Genomic DNA, 17,829 nt, shown 5'->3' on the forward strand with positions numbered 1-17,829 from the left:
TCGCATAATTGCATTTACTGATCAATTATTCATGACTAGACTGCAGATGTTTACGCAAATCCATATTTCTATGAGCATAAATAAAGAAACGAATCTTAAATGATAATTCAGTGCAGTCGGTAAATATTGCAATGAGCACTCTACTTTGAATATTTTATATAGCTTAGCACGTTGTATGCATTCCGCAAATTTTTTCATCTTTAAATTTTCCATAAATGTGTAAACATCCGCGATCTATTCATGAGCGAAAGTAACCACCGCGTTTTCCCGGAAAGATACGATCTTGCTTGTTAAACGCTGCCGATCCAACTTTCGAGATTGCGGCCCACGATCGCGGTGAAGGAAAGAAGACGTATATTCTATATATGTTATATTGTGTTATTTTATTTTAATATTTGAGGAAGTAGATTCTCTGCTATATAAGATTTCGGATGCAGTAATAATCTCCGAGCAATTATTCAAAACCAAACTTGTAGCCATCCAACCAGTAACTGTCCTAATATACCTATGAATAAACTGTGGATCTTTATGCTTTTATAGGAAATTTGAAAATGCAAAATTACAGAGATTGCGCGTAATATGAAAAAATAAATAAAATGTCCAGACGTCAATAGGTAAAACAATTTTCTACGAAGGTTCTGCTTTTGCAATTATATTTTCAAAATTGTGAGTTCGCAAAAAAATCCGCATATCTATAACTCTAATCTCTTCTACGTCCCTCTCATTCGACAACGAAAGAGAATCTCCGTATGCGGCGTGAAATCGTACAGGAATTAACCACAACAAAAGTAAGAAACAAAGAAACAACGAATTTGAGAGGGTGGTAGGACAGGGACGTTCTACTCGAGAACAATGTAATCCTTCCGGTTGGAGCGGAACTACGAATGTTTGCAATTGGTTGCAGGCCACTCTAGCCCTACAAAAGATCCCCCTTGATGAAAGGGTGCTATCGCACACAGGCTACAGATCTAAGTAGCTGCAAACAGTTCATCGAATTTGGCGATCCCGAGGGCCTTCTGGCAACGAGCCTCGACATGGTACAAAGGATAATAAACGCGGCAATGGCGCGATCACGCCGAACAATGGAGTCTAAAGATCCTTCTTCTCCGCCAACTTTTATTCCACACCTCCCACCCCTTTTAACCGGCGTTTTTATTTTTTCTCCCCGTTATACCGAGAGACGATCGGACGAGTTCTTGCATCTGTTAATCGTGGCACGTGCGAGCAGCCTCGTGTCTTGCGTGCTGGCAAACCGCGAGGACGTTCGGCCACGTGCCTACCAGAGAGTAAATCGAATCAAGATACATATATATATATATATATACATAGTAGGTGGAAGCGATACAGCGAGGTTGTAAAATCGCGAAGGTCGAAGTGGATTAAGTTTGCAACTTGTGTTAACACTCAATTGATATCTATTAGGCTGTTGGAGACTGTAACAGTCTAAGATTACATAATTTTAGAATTCTTAATTCAATTTACTTGTATCGCTAATCTCTATCGCGGAGAATGTAAAACATAAAATGAATTTCGATACCTTAAATTTTAATAATCTGATGTAAATTAGTATAGTTATCTAGGATCCAATGGTACGATTTGAGAGTTAACTCGCACGTACGCAGGTACTTTAGTCGGTTTTTATTTTTACTTTCATAAAATCGAAGTTTTCAGAATGTAAGTTAGAAATGGATCATAATTATTTTCTTCCAAAAGGAGACAATATTTGTAGATGTACTAGGAAGCAAGAACTGTTTCGAATTGACATCGTAGGGTCCTGAGCGAAACTCTAGGTAAATATTGATTGGTGACATCAGCAAATTCGTAAACTTTAACTACTGACCGATTTTACGGCCTCGCTATATCGCTTCCACCTACTATACGAAAACTCGAATCGATTCCACGAGACATTTGCGGCTACTTGGAATTCCAACGTTAAGAGGAAAAAGAGAAGTCTTTGCGGGATTTATATAAGGTATCGATAGCGGTTGGAAATGGACAAGGCCTACAACTATGACTATCTTTGACCGAGAATGGGTGGATGCTGGTGGCGGTTTTGCTCGCGGGTTAATGTACGCGATGAGAAGCTTTGTTACAGGAATTCGATCGAAGTTAGAATGCTATGATGGGGATCTTTTGTTTAACGATAATGTCCTGTTTCTCTATGATGAGATACTTATTAGACTTTAAATTTTATTTACTTTGATTCATTTACTCGAACCCTATCACGGTGATCTAATTTAAACAGATTTATTTAAATCTTGTTTTATTTTTTAAATTCGTTTTAGAATTTTTTTATTCGAAAATAAGTGCTTTTTAAACGCTTTTAATTTTAATAAGCAGTAGTACACTGCCTTCCTCAGGTGATCAAGTTATTTGGTGACATCCTAAGCGCTACAAGTAGCGTTTTACGATACAGAAACAGACAGATTTTCCATAAAAAATATTTGTTAAAACATAGCGCTGTAAATAATGACCAAAACCTAATCAGAGGTAAACACGATGAATCGGATTCTCTTCGAAAACTAAATTCAAAACGAGGTCAAAGCTGGAACGTATAAACCGTATATCCAAATTCGCTACTTTCCAACATGGAATTATTGGTCGGACAGATACACGTTATCCGAAAATATTAATAATAGTGAGGCATCCGTGTAACCGATAACGTTACCGGCAATAAATTGTAGCAAACTAATTCGATGGAACGTTCTGCATGGAAATGAGGGATATCGCTTGCCTCGTCCTGTTTAATTATGGAATTCTGACCCGTGCATTTCGGTTTACAATGGTACGCAGCCGCGAAAACGAGATTCACGTGCCAATGGATTGGCATCACGCGGAAATGAACACGGCTACGTGCACCCGTTTTACTCGCCTTTAAAATCTCATTCAGCCGCACTTGTTGAAAGCCGATATAGAATTTTCCGAAAGAGATTCACGTAACCTTAACCTCGCCACGGAATGAAATAAAAGTCGAATCTTGACGACGGTATTGTACCGGTACAGAAATCACGATTACCCCTGTCCCTCTCTCTACAGCTTTTAGTGTGGTACAATAGTGTGTGATTTATGCGGATAGCTAATGTTTCTGCATTGCGGATAGACCGTACTTGGTTCGAAATGTTACGTGAGTTTCGGCTGTTATGATATCTGGATTGGCGTAATGGATACTTTATAATTGGTTTAATGAGAAGTAGATTATTTTCATGATTAAATGTTAATTACATAGTCCATTTATTCATAATATTTCTCATTATAATATAATTTTCCCTTTAATTGGAATTTATATTGGATGTCGTAATTAAGTTTTCAATTACTGTCAACTGGTTAAAAAAATATGGCTGTTCCCTCGAAATGATGCCTGGTAGAGTGAATGATAGGTACTATAGAAATTGCTATTAGCGGAAATTGATGCTTTATACGATAGCTGTCACGTCAAGTTCACGTCCCAAAAGGAATGAACATGGCGAGAGAATTAGAAGAAAAAGGAAGCATATACGTATTATGTATTTCTTGCTTCAAAATACATCGCATTTTGTATATAAATAATTAATGAAATATATAAATAATTTTTAACTTTTTGTCTGTTTCCGTTTGCTTTAGTTTCAATTTATGAAAACTGAAGAAAGATAAGTACTTTACGATTTTGCTACCTACACGTCGGTTAACTACCATGTGTTACGCATAATCTCGCTTTTCCTAAATCATCACATATACAAGAATAAGAGTCAGACAGTTTAAAATTCTTTTCATCAAATTCCATTATCCAGCGTTTTAACAGTATCTTCGTAAAAAGAGAGCAAATTACCCGTTAATTAAGGCAAAAAGAAAGAGGAGGAGGAGCAATTTATTCCACCGCAACGGTGGAATCGAATTTTCGACGGGGACTATGTCCCGTGACATGCATTATTCATAGTTGACGGTGTTTCGACAGTTCGACCTACTGTCGCGAAACAAAGTTACCACGAAAAGTCGAAACGCGAGTACAGCGCTGAGAAAAAAGAAGGAATTTCATATGGGTGGCAGAAGGAGAAAGATATAACGAAATACACTATCGTTCAAAAGTATTCGAACTCTTGTTCTTGCTTCAAATTGCTATAATACGTCCTTGTATTCGAGAAAATCGGATTTCAAAGTTTGTCGAGTATCAAGCTCGCGTGTACCTTAACTAAACATGGTCGAACTTTATGTTCTCAAAAACGAAGCTTCGAATGAACAAATTAGACAACTTCATTTACATAAAGCGTACATGTTTTCAAACTTTCCTTTGTCGAGCACGTTTTCGATTTATTTTTACACAAGAAATCGCGCCCTTTCTGTTTGTACCATAATTTCGAAATCATTCCGTACAGTAAGTAGTAACGTGTATTGTTGCCATTTCCTTTAACAACTAATTTAAATGTATGGTCTAATGGTTCCATACAGAGCGTTGTATATTAATATAATCTGGTGGTTCGACAAAAAATGTTACAAACATTTTTTCAATCGTTAATTTTCCATTAATTCGTACACTTTGGTACAATTCATATATCGTTGCTGCAAATCGGCAAAAGTACCACTTCTCAATTACTGGACTCATCCTGTATAATAACTAATAGAATATATTATTGCTGTACCTTTAATATCCCATTTAAACGTACGATCCAATGATTCCATGAAAATTCTTGTAAATGTTTCTTTCAATTATCAATCTCCTATTAATTCGTACGCTTTCGTACAATTCACGCGTTGTTACTACAAATCTACCAAAATATTCCGATATGCGCTGATGAACGATAGCGTATACATACATCGAGAAAGGAAACGTAGGATCGACAATGCTCGTGCATCTCGGTCAGGATTTCACAGCACGTACCGTGTTAGCCGCGTACATCCAGCGAAATGCACTGGCGAGCATACTGAAACCCGTCTTACGAGCCAAGGCTAGCGAGTACATTCCGTGCTGGTGCACGCCGCTCGTCGAACGATTTCTTCTAAGCTTCTAATTTTCGAGATTCGATCGTTTTACGACGCGGCTTCGCGGAATCGAGCTCTCCTTTCTTTCTTTCTCTCCCCTCGTGTTTCCTGGCAACGGTATTTTCCGCGTTTCCAGACTTGCTGGAATGCTGGAGCTACGAGCTAACTCGACTTGCTCTTATAACTGCTAGTGGACGTTTGTTCGGTGGTGTCGTCGATTTATAAATCGAAACTTATTTTAGGTTTGTCAATGTAAAAGAATTGAGTTTGGCAAGGAATCGGTTGGGGTTTTTCAGAGTTTTACGAGAGCGTAGCTTATTTTGTACTTGTAGAAAGCATCGGTGGCTCCTTTCTATGGTACGATATAGTTTGTTATAGTTTATAAGCTAATAGATATTAATAAATGAACAGACAGATTACATAATACGATAGGACGTTAACAAGTAAACAGAAGAAGTCTTGTCAAATATGGATGAGGTTTACATACGTAACATTCAAGGCATATGATGTTATAGAAGGTTAAGGTTTCCCGTTTGGAGTGAAGGCTGAACGAGGAGGGTGACATAATGCGTCTACCTTTAACATATTGAAATATTTGTCTTTTGTATTCGGTTATATGTGACAGAAGGCGCTCGTTCTAAGAGAATTTTCTTTGTATTTTATGGATTAAAAAAATTGTGGGCATCTTCGTAAAACATAAAATCTTATAATAAGAATTTGTTTGTCCTTTAATACATTTAGAGACGCAAAAATGCACAGATTACAATATATAAAATAATATATAAAATATTCAAATACTTTGAATAATTTTTAACGCCAGAAATAAATTTTATATATAGTTCCCATTTCTGTACTTCTGTTCATAACAGTATAAAATTGCATAAAAATTCACGAATTATCCAATCATCGACAAAAAATCGACAAAATCGCATCGCAATCAGAATCGCAATTAACGGACGAGGATCCTTCTCGCTGAAGATTTCGTCTGTAGCGAATAGAGCGAGAATGTCGTTTCTCGTTCAATGTCTAAGCAATAGTACGCCAGCCATTTAATTTAGTTAGAGATCGATAGGGTGTGGAACAGCACGTGCTGACGGCAAACAAGGTTTTCTCAACAACCCTCCTTCGCATTTACGCGGTACTACATATCCACGAACCCCCTTATACAGTGTGATCAACAACGCGCGCAACTATTATTAGAGAATCCAGGGAACCCTATCGTTTTATCAGTATAATGCCGAAGATCATAATCTAAATTGGTGACTGAGACTACAGCCGATGCGTCGCAGCCCCAGTCGTCTCTTTGCTTGCCCGATTAAAAATTTATCAGCGCCGTCGCGTCGGGGTGACTGAAAGACTGGTCAGGACGTCGAAGCATAATTGCCGTCGGGTTGGCCGATAATAATTAAAGGCACGAGTTTCGCCTGCTGCACCACAGATCGTTCTACTGTGTTCATCTTTACGATCTTGCTTTGATACGGTGGCTACACTATTATTTGAATATTTATGCAAATTCATATTTTTATGAATAAATAGAATTTCAATAGAAAATTGCTTTATTTATTAAATGTTACAGCGCGTACTATATTTTCGATATTCCATCTATCTTATTTTGCTACATATATTTTATGTATCTTGTTTTTTTTAATTTCCTGTAAATACACAGAGTAGAGAAGGTACATGTATCCTTTTAAAGAGGAAATGTCTGTATAATTTCTGGATTCACGTGTAAATAGCGTTGATAGTGAAAGGATACCAATCAAAATGTATTTAGAAAGCTACTTTAATTCCTTTTGCATTTACAATAAGAAAAAGATGGTATGGGATTTAAAGATTGCTGGAAACTCGTCAATTTAGATAAACAAATTAAATATTCTATTAAACATATCAAACGATCATTACAATTGATTAGACAGCATTTGCTGCCACGTAAAAAGAAATAAAGTACGATTTTTCAAGCTTTTTGTATTAATTTATAATAAGTGGACTGGTAATAAAATACTCGATTGTTGTTAATCCAACATATGTATTTCTTCCATTTGTCGGATCTTTCTTCATTTACGTGTCAGATCTGACAAATGTTTCTCGCATTACGTAATCACATTCCTTCGTAAATGCTTTAAGCAATATAATGAAACATCGAGACAACACTATGTTTAACGTTTACGACGTTCTTCGCTTACACTAACGACGATCATACCGATAATTTTCAGTGCACCGTGTCTACTAGTTATTTTATAAAAATAAAAATCCACTGACTTGAAACGATCGTTCCAAACGCAACAGTATTTTTATTTGACGCATAATTTATTATGCAATATTGCAGTTTTTCCGTTCTTCCTTTTTATGCCACGTCTACACATATATCGCGTCCCTTCGTCACGAGATTATAGACAGAGATATCTGTCGAGAAAACCATTTAATGTCAAGTCTCTCGACTGCGGAAAAACCAATCTACGTTGGATATTTCCTTCTAGCGCAAAAATTTTGCTACGATAAAAACACGTGTACACAACTGTTATTAAAAATACACGTACAGTCGTTTAATTATGAGAAACAGTCAGCATCCGTGTTTTCGTTTAACAAAACCTGTTATCAAACGAACACTGTGCGTTTCCTTCCGGAGTACATTTTCACAATTAACGGAAATTTTCTTAATTACCGTGATATTAAGCGTAACGCGACTATTACACGTAAAACAAGGTTAACAGTGACGGAAGTGCTCGTGCGCGAAACAAAATCTTCTTATTAATTATTGTCCGTACTAAATTTATTCGTTGTTCAACGCCGAAGAGAGAAAAAAAAGCTTGCGCTTGTGCAAATGAAACACTCTGGCCTTTCTCTTTCGTGCACGGCGCAACGCGTGCTTCGACATTTTTTTTAATTATATTTTTTCTTTTTTTAAAGTCACCACGAAACGTTGATATAAAGTAAAACACACGGCGGCTCTGGAGACCAATAGGAAATCGATAAGTTATTCTATAAACGTTATCAAAGGAATGGTCGATAGATTGGTGCCATTAAAATACAGTCAAAAGCAACGTGGATTCTGATGTTGAAACACTCAAGGGTGTATCTTCCATGACCAACTTTCCTCCCCGAGAGAAATTTAATTATAAAAACTGACAGGAACCCTCGACAGGGTGCCAGCACCCTTTATCGAAATAGGAAATCGAGGATGCCACGTGGAAATAATGAAAATAGAATTGGCCCCACCTACATTCAATTTCTTCCTGCAATTTGAGAACGTCGTCCACGGGAGTTCTTTTCTTCTGTATTTATTCATGTAATTAAAAATTGCTCTTCATTTCGTCACGAAGGTGTGGTGTATCTTTTTCGAGAAAATGAAACGAGGATGCTTCGAAACTTATATTAAATTTCGTTGGGTTATACTGTATTCGTGCTTTTAATTAATATGATATAATAAAAATAAATAGATACGCACGTGTATAAAATTTCGGTAGATTTCGTACCCGCAGTGAGAATATTTTTAAAAAATCCGAAAAACCTATTTGTATTAATTTAAATGTGTACGGTGATATACATACTAAGAGGGTTTATACAAATTCACATTTTTCCAAACATGCTAAAAAAATTTAATTGAGCTTAAATGAAAAATTGTTTCGTTTTCTGCCATAACAAGCATTTCACTCTGTATATTTTGTATTTTTCTGCGTATTATGTACATTCTGTGGTACATTTAAATTACATGGACGCGCAAACATCCGTAATCCAGAGTAAAATTGTGTAATACATCTTTTTGTACAGATATTATTGTCATCGAAACATGATTATTTAATCGTTGGTTTTAACGAATAAGATGCTCAAATATTTGTCTGATTCATTGAAAATCTTTTGATAAAAACAATCATTGATGAGGCAATAACTCGAGATGGACAAAAAGATTTCAAAACGGTGACGATCGATTGCTCGCGTCAACTTGTAATAGGTTGCACAATCAGCCCTGCTCTCTTCTTCGAGAATTACGTGAATCTTTTATATAAAAGCTTCCTTTGAAAACAGTTGCATCAAAGTGTCAGCAGAACAGAGTGAAAACTGATTATGTAACACAGCGAAGAAACTCAAATTGAACCGACACGATGTCTCGATGCATTAAATGCGCATGGAAAAATCTTCCTGGTATCATCGAGATGGCGCATCTAACTCGAAAATAATTAAAATTAAATTAATCCTTAATGTACAGTTTTGTAGTATATGTATTATTCGTGAAATTTCGTAGTTGCACGAATGTTATGTTACTAAATTAGTATTAAAATACTGCCATCTCGAGTGACAGACATACGTTTATAAATATATATTGCTCATAAACATACATTATTCATCTTTGTTTTCGTTATACGCAGAAATGGAACAAAGTTTGTTAAATAAATATTCTTATAACAAGATATATTATAACTCATATCTTCGTACAAAAACTTGCAAATGGTATTGGTACATTATCTTATTTTCCAATGAAACATTTTTTTTCTTTTATCAAGTTCTATATTTTATCAAGTTTTACAAAATTAATTAAATGATAAGAGACCTAATATAACTGGATCTAATTTTTTTGGATCTATTTCTTAACCGCTGTATTTTATTCTTCTTGTCATAAAAGTTGACAAATAAATTTTACTTCGAGGATTGAAAAAAGGGAAAAGCTTGGACGAATCTTGCATTCGCGACCATCGAACAGTCTGGAGCTTCAATCACGAACGACAGAAAGCTTGATCATCCTCGATTTCGGGACACATTGACATTGGAACTGGATTTTCAGCGGATCTCAAAGCTCGCTTGTTTATCGGAGCAGGGATTGAAACGTGACGCGTATTATTGACAATGCCGTGTCACGTGCACGCACCCGTGACAGCCGTGGAACAACAATGCCAGCCGAAAACCTCGACAATCGATAATACTGCAAAAGCTCGTGGAGGTCAATTGTGTTCGATGCGAGAAGATTGATCGAAACCGATCGAGGCTCGATGACGACTCCACACGAAGCTTCGACGTGCCTGAATATTCATGAAATGCTTCGACATTCCATTGCGTTCTCCCTGCACGTTGTTTTGTACAGTTTGTTCTGATGAATGGATGCGCGTGCATTGCACCACGTTGCATTCGTATAACTTTGCCCCGTGAATACGAGCCGTGGGCGTACTTATATTGTTTTGGCTTAATTATTTCCGACTCTCTTATTCCCTTCGTTCAACCTTTCCTTACATATATTTTCGTTAAGATGTAGTCAATTTCTGAGAATTTTTTTTGTCCGATCATCGTTGACTGCGTAATGTCGTATTAATAATTATGACATTGACTACGCGTAATTCAAAAGAAGTGAAAATTAGAGGACAACGTAGCAATTCTTGTTAGGTCTAGTTCATTTTTGATGACCTTTCTGCGCGATTATTATTGATTGTGAGATTATTAATATTGTGTCAAGGCCTGTGTGATTAATTATTGACAATTTGATGAAACTAATGATGAGAGAAATTATTGATAATGAGAACGAAAATAAAGGAAAATGTAAAAATTTTAAACATTTTTTAGGTTTCTTTCGTCAACACTGATTACATACTGAGTGATTATAGGTAAGGAAGATGGTAAATTTCTATACATACACAAATTCTGCACAATATAACGATACTGTATCGTGATCGAAATTTTTTGGCAATAATTGTACACGAAAAGCAAAGATTTTTATATGAAAAATGTAAGAAATACGAAATTTCTACTTAAAATTGATATATGAAGAAGAAACTAGCAAATATCTATATAATTTAACATCAAGAACAATGTTAAAATGAACAGAAAAGGAAACAATAGGAAAGAAGAATGAAATACGAGGCCAAAAGAAGTCAGTTTATGAAACTCGGGATGATTTATAAAACTAACATGTTTTGAGGCGACTTTCACTTTGATCCGGATGAAATACGAGCCTTAATTATTGCACAAGAATTCCTTTGCAAATATTTCCATCCGATCACCGGGGAGGAAAATGATCAGGGGCTTTTTGCTTTCCTACCATTACGCACCAGTTCACGAACGAGAAGTTTTTGCTCGTTTCCCTATCACCTAACACGTTTCTTTCTGAATTAAAGCCTACGCTTGACACGGTTATTACTTTTCACTTTAATAATCTGCCACTCTCCGTCGTGATTATTATACATATTTGGCACTCTTGGATTTCACTGGGAGCGTAAATTGAAGGCATGCGCGCCCTTATTAAAAAATAAATAATTATTTTAGAATTCGTAGAGAATGCGCTCGAGTTTGATTACGAGGTAGCAATATCGAAAAGCAAAAATAAAAGCTACTTCGTATGAAATTTCTAATTACTTCAGTCAATTCGAACGAGTAAATTAAAACGTAGTGATTAAAATTTTTTATAAAGCGATATGATTTAACACTAAAAATACGTGGGCGTTCAAATATTGGATAAACTAGGTCATCGAAATATCGTTACCCATAAAATTAGTACGGTAAGTCAATCTACTGTATCGAAAATATTTCTGACATTTTCTGAATTATGGATGCACATCGGTGATTTTATCCTAACGTTATTTGAACCATGATGATAAAGAATATTTAACGTGCTCGCTACTGATCCCACGTTTATTTCCTGCACGTTAACTACTACCGTATATTAGTAAAAGATCTTCACAAAATATCTTGTATTACAAAAATTATTACGAAATTTTTCGCAGTTTCGCAATAGTTACATAATCTAAGAATACGTGTCGGAACCGCGTCGTATGAAATGAACACGTTAAGAGGATAAAAGATAATAGCTTATTTGAGAATAATAATCTATCTGGCGATCTAAAATCTATACGACGCTGAATTAGCTTCCTTCCAGGAAGTTAGCTTTGAATGTATGATAATTTATGAGGGAACGGATGTGAATGATCTTCTAAGGATCTATATTACGATCTGTAGTTTTGCATAACCATAAAACACAATTAGCGCTTTAGAATTAACTAATTCCAATTGTTCTATGAACTGTTTCTGTGTATTAACATAACAGGCCGAATAGACGTTCGATTCGTTTCTTGTTCGGATATGTAAAAAAGATGTGAATGAAAGGTAAGTAAAAATTAAGTGAATTTTATTTTAATTTATCACTTAAGATATATCAATTCCTTTAATATAAAGCAATTACCATCGAATCCTCATGCGAAACGTATAAACAAAAGAAATACGCACAGCGCGATCTAGTCGAATAGGGATATCGAATTTGAAGACCGTAACAGAATTAAGAAAATAAACTAAAACATTATACACGTAATAACGAATGATAACCAATTTAAACATTAGGAGTGTGAAGAAGAATTTAAAATTGGAAATTATAGGTGACTAAGCAGTTCACACAAAAGCTTGCCCAATTATTTACAACGACGTGGCTATTCAGAAAAAGTTGAAACACGAGCGAAACACCGGACACAGTAAAACCACGAGAATTCAACACAGCAGCGACACGATGGTGGCCCATCAACGTCTCGCATTGTGGCGAGATAAAGAATATGGTTAAAGTTAAATTAAAGGCTCCTCACCGGTCATCCTGGGTGACAGTAATGTCAGGCGGGGGCGCGGAAGGCGAGGCACCGTCTGGAGCATCCAGTTTGCCGGCTTTTTCCCTCGCTGTTCCCTTGTATTTAAAACGGTCCAACGAAACGCTGGAGAATCACGCGATCGTGCTGATCAGTTAAATATTTCTTCACACCAACGACATCGTCACGTTTATCCACTTGTTCTAACCCTCTAGCCTTCTTATTTTTCGACTCAATTACCAACAAATTCGCAGACTCTCACAATTCGTACGAATGATCCACGATTTTTATATTCTACGTAGATCCGGCTATTTGATATTTAAGATTCGAAATTTAATCCTCACAAACAAAATCCAATGGCAAGTCACTAGAATCCATACGCATAATTCTTCTCACCGAATCTTTCTCGCTACCGTTGCTTACAATATTCTCTCCACTATTACTCGTTTTCAAGATCCTCGATCTTTCACGATACTTTTAACCATTCCAACACCACTTTCACCGTCTCCAATTTTCCGATACTTCCCGATAATCCTCTGCGTACTCTGGATTTTCGTTGAAAGCGTATCAACTTCGCGAAATTCTGTGCCACTTTACAGCGTCTGATCCTCAGACAACTTTATCCTGGAAAGACGATCCTCCGGCAGTTTACGTCAATCCAATCTGCCGTACAAATCGAATGTTCGATCCTCTTCAAGGTCCCTTTGGAATGTTAACTACGAAGACACGTTTCCTTTTGGCAAACGAACGATCCTTTCGTGTGACGCACCCTCGTCGATCAGCTACGGGCCGTTAGCTCGATTATTAGATTTATTATGGAATACCTTCGGCTCCCTCTGAGCAAAGTTCGACTCGCTTCTTAGGTGAAAGCGAACAGGTAATTATTCAAAGGCGGCATAGGCAAGTTTGCCGTGTATATAGTGGATCGTGAGCTCTTGTAAACACGGACGAAGAGCAAGCAGAAGCCTTCTACGAGACTCGTTCTCGTGTCGTGGATCGAAAAGCAATCATCGATGCCATACTCGAGGTTCGTAAGTAGGCAGAGCGGTCAGCGACAGACTTGGGTGTGCTGTGGCGAGAGGCTTGGGTGCCACGGACAGGCTCGGGTGCTCCCGTCTTGGCTCCGGTTTTCCTTTGCACACGGGTCACTGGTCCCCCAGGATTTCGGTATGCGTAGCTCGCGCTCCACTCCAAACGAGTTCCACGGCCAACTCGCTTCAAGGAGTGATCTACGCGCCACTTTTTGCGAGCGGTGAAATCCTCCTTAAGATTGATGTACGCGATTATTCGATTCTCGGTCGTTCCTATCCGATCGAATTGTTCAATGGCGATCCACTGTGCATTGATAATTTCGATCTTTTTACCCAACACAACGGATCATTTGACTTTCTATAGTTGGGTAGGAGAAGGAATGATTTTGCACTATAGGATGGACGTAGAGTTTGTTGCGAAGATCGATGAATTGACTTTCTACCGTCGAACGATCTTCTCTCGAAGTAAGAAGGGCCCGAGAATGACTTTTCCACCGTAAATTGTTTACGAGAATCGTTCAATAATTTGGATAATCGTCTTCTGTTTAGATTGTGCAATATCTTTCGATAGAAACGAGAAGAGAGGATCTATCGATATCCGCCTCTTTTCTTATTTTTCACGATGCTGATGATTCATGGACCGGAGGGTGAGTCCTACACGTAAAACCTTTTCGCCGGTCGAATGTCTCTGGATCAAACGGAATTATGAACGACGCTCCACTATATCTTGTCCGGAACAATCATTTCTCAATAATCCAAAGATTCGAGGAATTCGAAGAATCTATCGATCACACACAATTTGGCAGAGTTCGAAGAATCTATCGATAGTCCACAGATTCTTTACGTTATCTTCCTTCTTTCTATACGACGTAATCGACGATTTTTCACGATGTCCAAAGATTCGAGCAATCCAAAGAAATTTCCTCAAATCTGTCTTCGTAGACTAAAAGATCAACTCGTCTCGGAAGAACACAGAGGAGAAGACTTGTCTGGTTCATGGACAACAGTGCGTGATCTTTACGCAGACACGACGGCCTTTCGAGATCGACGACGATTCGCCCAGCGGGAGGGCAATTGCGTCAGTGCGACGAGGTGCGAGGAAGCCAGTGCATCCGACGTGCGTGTACGGAGGTCCAAGGGTACGCGCTCGCCGCTGTTGTTTTACTCACGCCTCTCGAATGCTGTGAAAAGAGGATCCGCCAGAAGAGTGAGAGAGAAGGCGGCGCGCACGTGCAGTGTCGGAAAGGCCACGCTCTTTTCTTTCTTATCCCGAAAATCGATCGTTAAGACACGCTGCATCGGATGACAGACACCGGTGAACACGCGTGCACTACTGACCATCGGACAGACGCTGTATAAACACACTCTTCTCGAGCTTGTACGCGACAATTTTGACGCGTACTTCAATTCCGTTTATTTTTCGATTTACCTTACTTCTTATCTCTTCTTATTCTTCTTCTTTTCTCAGACGTTCCGTATTTTTCTAATTTTTACAAACTTTCGTATACGACAATTTATAACGACATACGCTACATGTGTAATACATGGTACCTCTCGGTTCTGAATTTATTTTAGCCGAATCCTTTTATCTTTTACTCTTCCCTATTTTTCCTTTTAAATATCGATTTCTAACGAACACGCGCTACACGTCCACGAGCGATAACGCAATTCCTCTCGATTCTCGATTAATTTTATCAAAATCCTTAACGTCGTTTATTTTTCTTCCTTTTATAACGCTTTATACGTTGATTTTAATTTCCCATGTACGGTTATTCAACACCTCGCGACTTTCCATTTACTTTACCAGAATCGTTCTATTATTCTTTCTTTTTCATTTTCCCTCTCTTTTTTATATCGTTTCGTATACGGTTCCGTTTATGATTTTTAACCAACACACGCTACATGTCCATGTGTGGTAACGTAGTTCTTCTGGAAACGCAGATGGGAATCGCCGGGATTGGAATGCGATTCGCGGGTGCAGTCGGTATTAATCGCAACACTCGCCAACCACCACGATATACTCGAGAAGACTGGAACTGGAGTCTCTCTCGGTAGGTGAGGCCCCCCTTCTTTCTCTCTTGTACGCTTTCAGTGTTGTACCCAGTGTCTCGTGGCCACCGGTGTGTCCCTCGTGAGCGTGCCACGCGAGCCAGCCTATAGAGGGGGTTCCCCGGCGTGAAAATCGATGGGGGTTCGTTTTTAGTTTTATTTGTCCCGTCCATGGTTCTTGTTATGGTAAAACGTGCAGGGATGGAGGATCTTTTAAAAAATCTAGTTATCGAGAGGTAACTGTGACTTCGTTCGTATCGTGTGGAAGAAGGGTTGAATGGCGGATGATTTATGCGACGAGATTCAAACGAGAGGGAAATTTGAAACCGCGTAAAGAGATGGTTTCGATGTTTATCGAATATCAAGAACTAAGAATGAAATATTTAGCGACGAGATAATCGGAAGAACAGTTCCTTTAGATTTCTCTTTGACAGAGATTCTTGTTAAGAATTAATTTATACGGTGAACTAGATGTTTCGACTGGAGAATGTTTAAGAGTGGGTACTTTCTTTGAGTCGGGAGGAAGTTCGCACGTTTCTGTGTTAAGATTTGTTTCTTCGTTGCTTCGGACTATTGTAATAACGAAAAGTTTGTAAAATTACTCGAAACAATTTTCGTTGCCGCAATTGTATCGTTAAAAGCAACCTAAAAATCGATAATTATACAGATACAAATTTCCGTTTGATTAAATGAATTCTTCTTTTCAAAATAATTTCTTTCTTAATACGAAACTCTCTTACATATTCAAAGATTAATAACATTTTCCATTGTGAATCAAACTTTTCGTAATCCCTTTGGAACGAAATAATGAAATTTATCTGCCAAGGGAGTCAAAAGTTTCGATGCTTGCTACAGCCCTGCGATCGAAGTGTCTCTCTCTCTCTCTCTCTCTCTCTCTATTTTACTCCGTCTTTCTCCACTGCACTCTACGTTACTCTCTATATTCCTCCTTGTCGCTCCAGAGAATCATTCTCTGTTCGCTAACTTCTATAGCTATCCTTCTCGCCTGCACGCATCTTTCCATATGGTTGTCCTTCGATACACTTAGACAGCGCTCAACTCGGCTCGGTTCGTAAATTCCCGGCACGATTACGAGATGGCAGAGCCGAGTAGAGGAGGGAAGATTGCGTGGAGCGAGAAAACACGCTTATCGAGTGAGTCGGATAAAGACAGTAGCGCTATGAAAGAAACAGAGCGAGTGAGTAAGCGTACGAGAAAGAATGTGGAGTGAGTAAATGTACGCTAGGTGACATTGGCGCGAGTGAGACGAATGACGCGAGAGAAAGTGAGTAAGTGAATGGGCGCGAGAGGAGCGTACGAAAAATAAGGAAGAAGGAAGATGCATGTATATTCGATGAGCAAGGAAGAAGAACGGAGATAGGAGAAAGAATCGGAGCAAAGAGTTAGAAGGGAAGGTAGCGTACTGGTAAAAGTACTTTAACGTGGAGAGAAAGAGATAAATAGGAAAAGAAAAGGGGGCAAGGCAAAGTGAGACGGATGACATATGGAGGGGAAGACAGAATAGGAGTACATTAAAGAGTAACAAAAGAGGAACACGAGGCAGAAGGAAATAAAGAGAGGTAGCCGCAGAAAGGCGGCGAGAGTACAGAGAGACGGAATACTTAAAACGCAACCACACCCGTGGTTAGTGAGCAAATTTTTCTGTTTACGTCCATGGAAGAGCAGAAACCGTGAAGCGCGAACTCGCAATCGCACGTGGGCTTCGCGTCGACGTTTTGTAAAAGTGTCTCGACGAGTAGACAGAATACGAAATCTAGCGCGAAAATGTTCAAGGCAGAATGAGTACGAAAGAGAATGTTTCCACTCAGGTATCGATGCCAGATGAGAATTGGACAAGTTTGGTGTAAAAGGAAATAGTAAAATATTGAGCACACTCTGATGATTCTTACTTCTGAGTAAAACAAGAAAAATGGAGGATGACGAAATTCACAATGCGATAGATCTTGAGCATCGAGTCTCGGTTGAACGAGACCACCTAAATATATAATGTTTTTTGTTTTATAATAATGTATTTATCTTTATTACAACGTATCTCTCTATATGAAAACTGGTACAAAAATTAAAATTTATTTTTAAACGATACGATATTCTTTAAAATTTTTATAGAAGTAATCCTTTTGTTCTCTTAACGTCAATTATTCGAACAAACTAAGCAAACCTAGATCCTCGAAGTGCATCCAAGGCAAACAAATAGAAGAGGCACACGTTAAACCAACGCAGCGAAAATT

At 38.0% G+C, this 17,829-nt stretch overlaps 1 protein-coding gene across 3 annotated transcripts in view; it reads right to left on the reverse strand.

The window, feature by feature from the left end:
• The window catches only part of LOC100648358 (rap guanine nucleotide exchange factor 2), a 250,571-nt gene that overhangs the window by 164,122 nt on the left and 68,620 nt on the right, over positions 1–17,829 (reverse strand). The window contains exon 1 of one of the 3 annotated variants that reach the window (XM_048404842.1): positions 12,504–15,576. The exons of the other annotated variants lie outside the window; for them this stretch is intronic. The gene's annotated coding sequence lies outside the window, so the exon portion shown is untranslated. Of the gene's footprint in view, positions 1–12,503; positions 15,577–17,829 lie in introns of those variants that run through there. 3 annotated transcript variants of the gene reach the window in all.

Source organism: Bombus terrestris, chromosome 4 (genome assembly GCF_910591885.1).
Source record: "Bombus terrestris chromosome 4, iyBomTerr1.2, whole genome shotgun sequence".
NCBI lineage: Eukaryota > Metazoa > Arthropoda > Insecta > Hymenoptera > Apidae > Bombus > Bombus terrestris.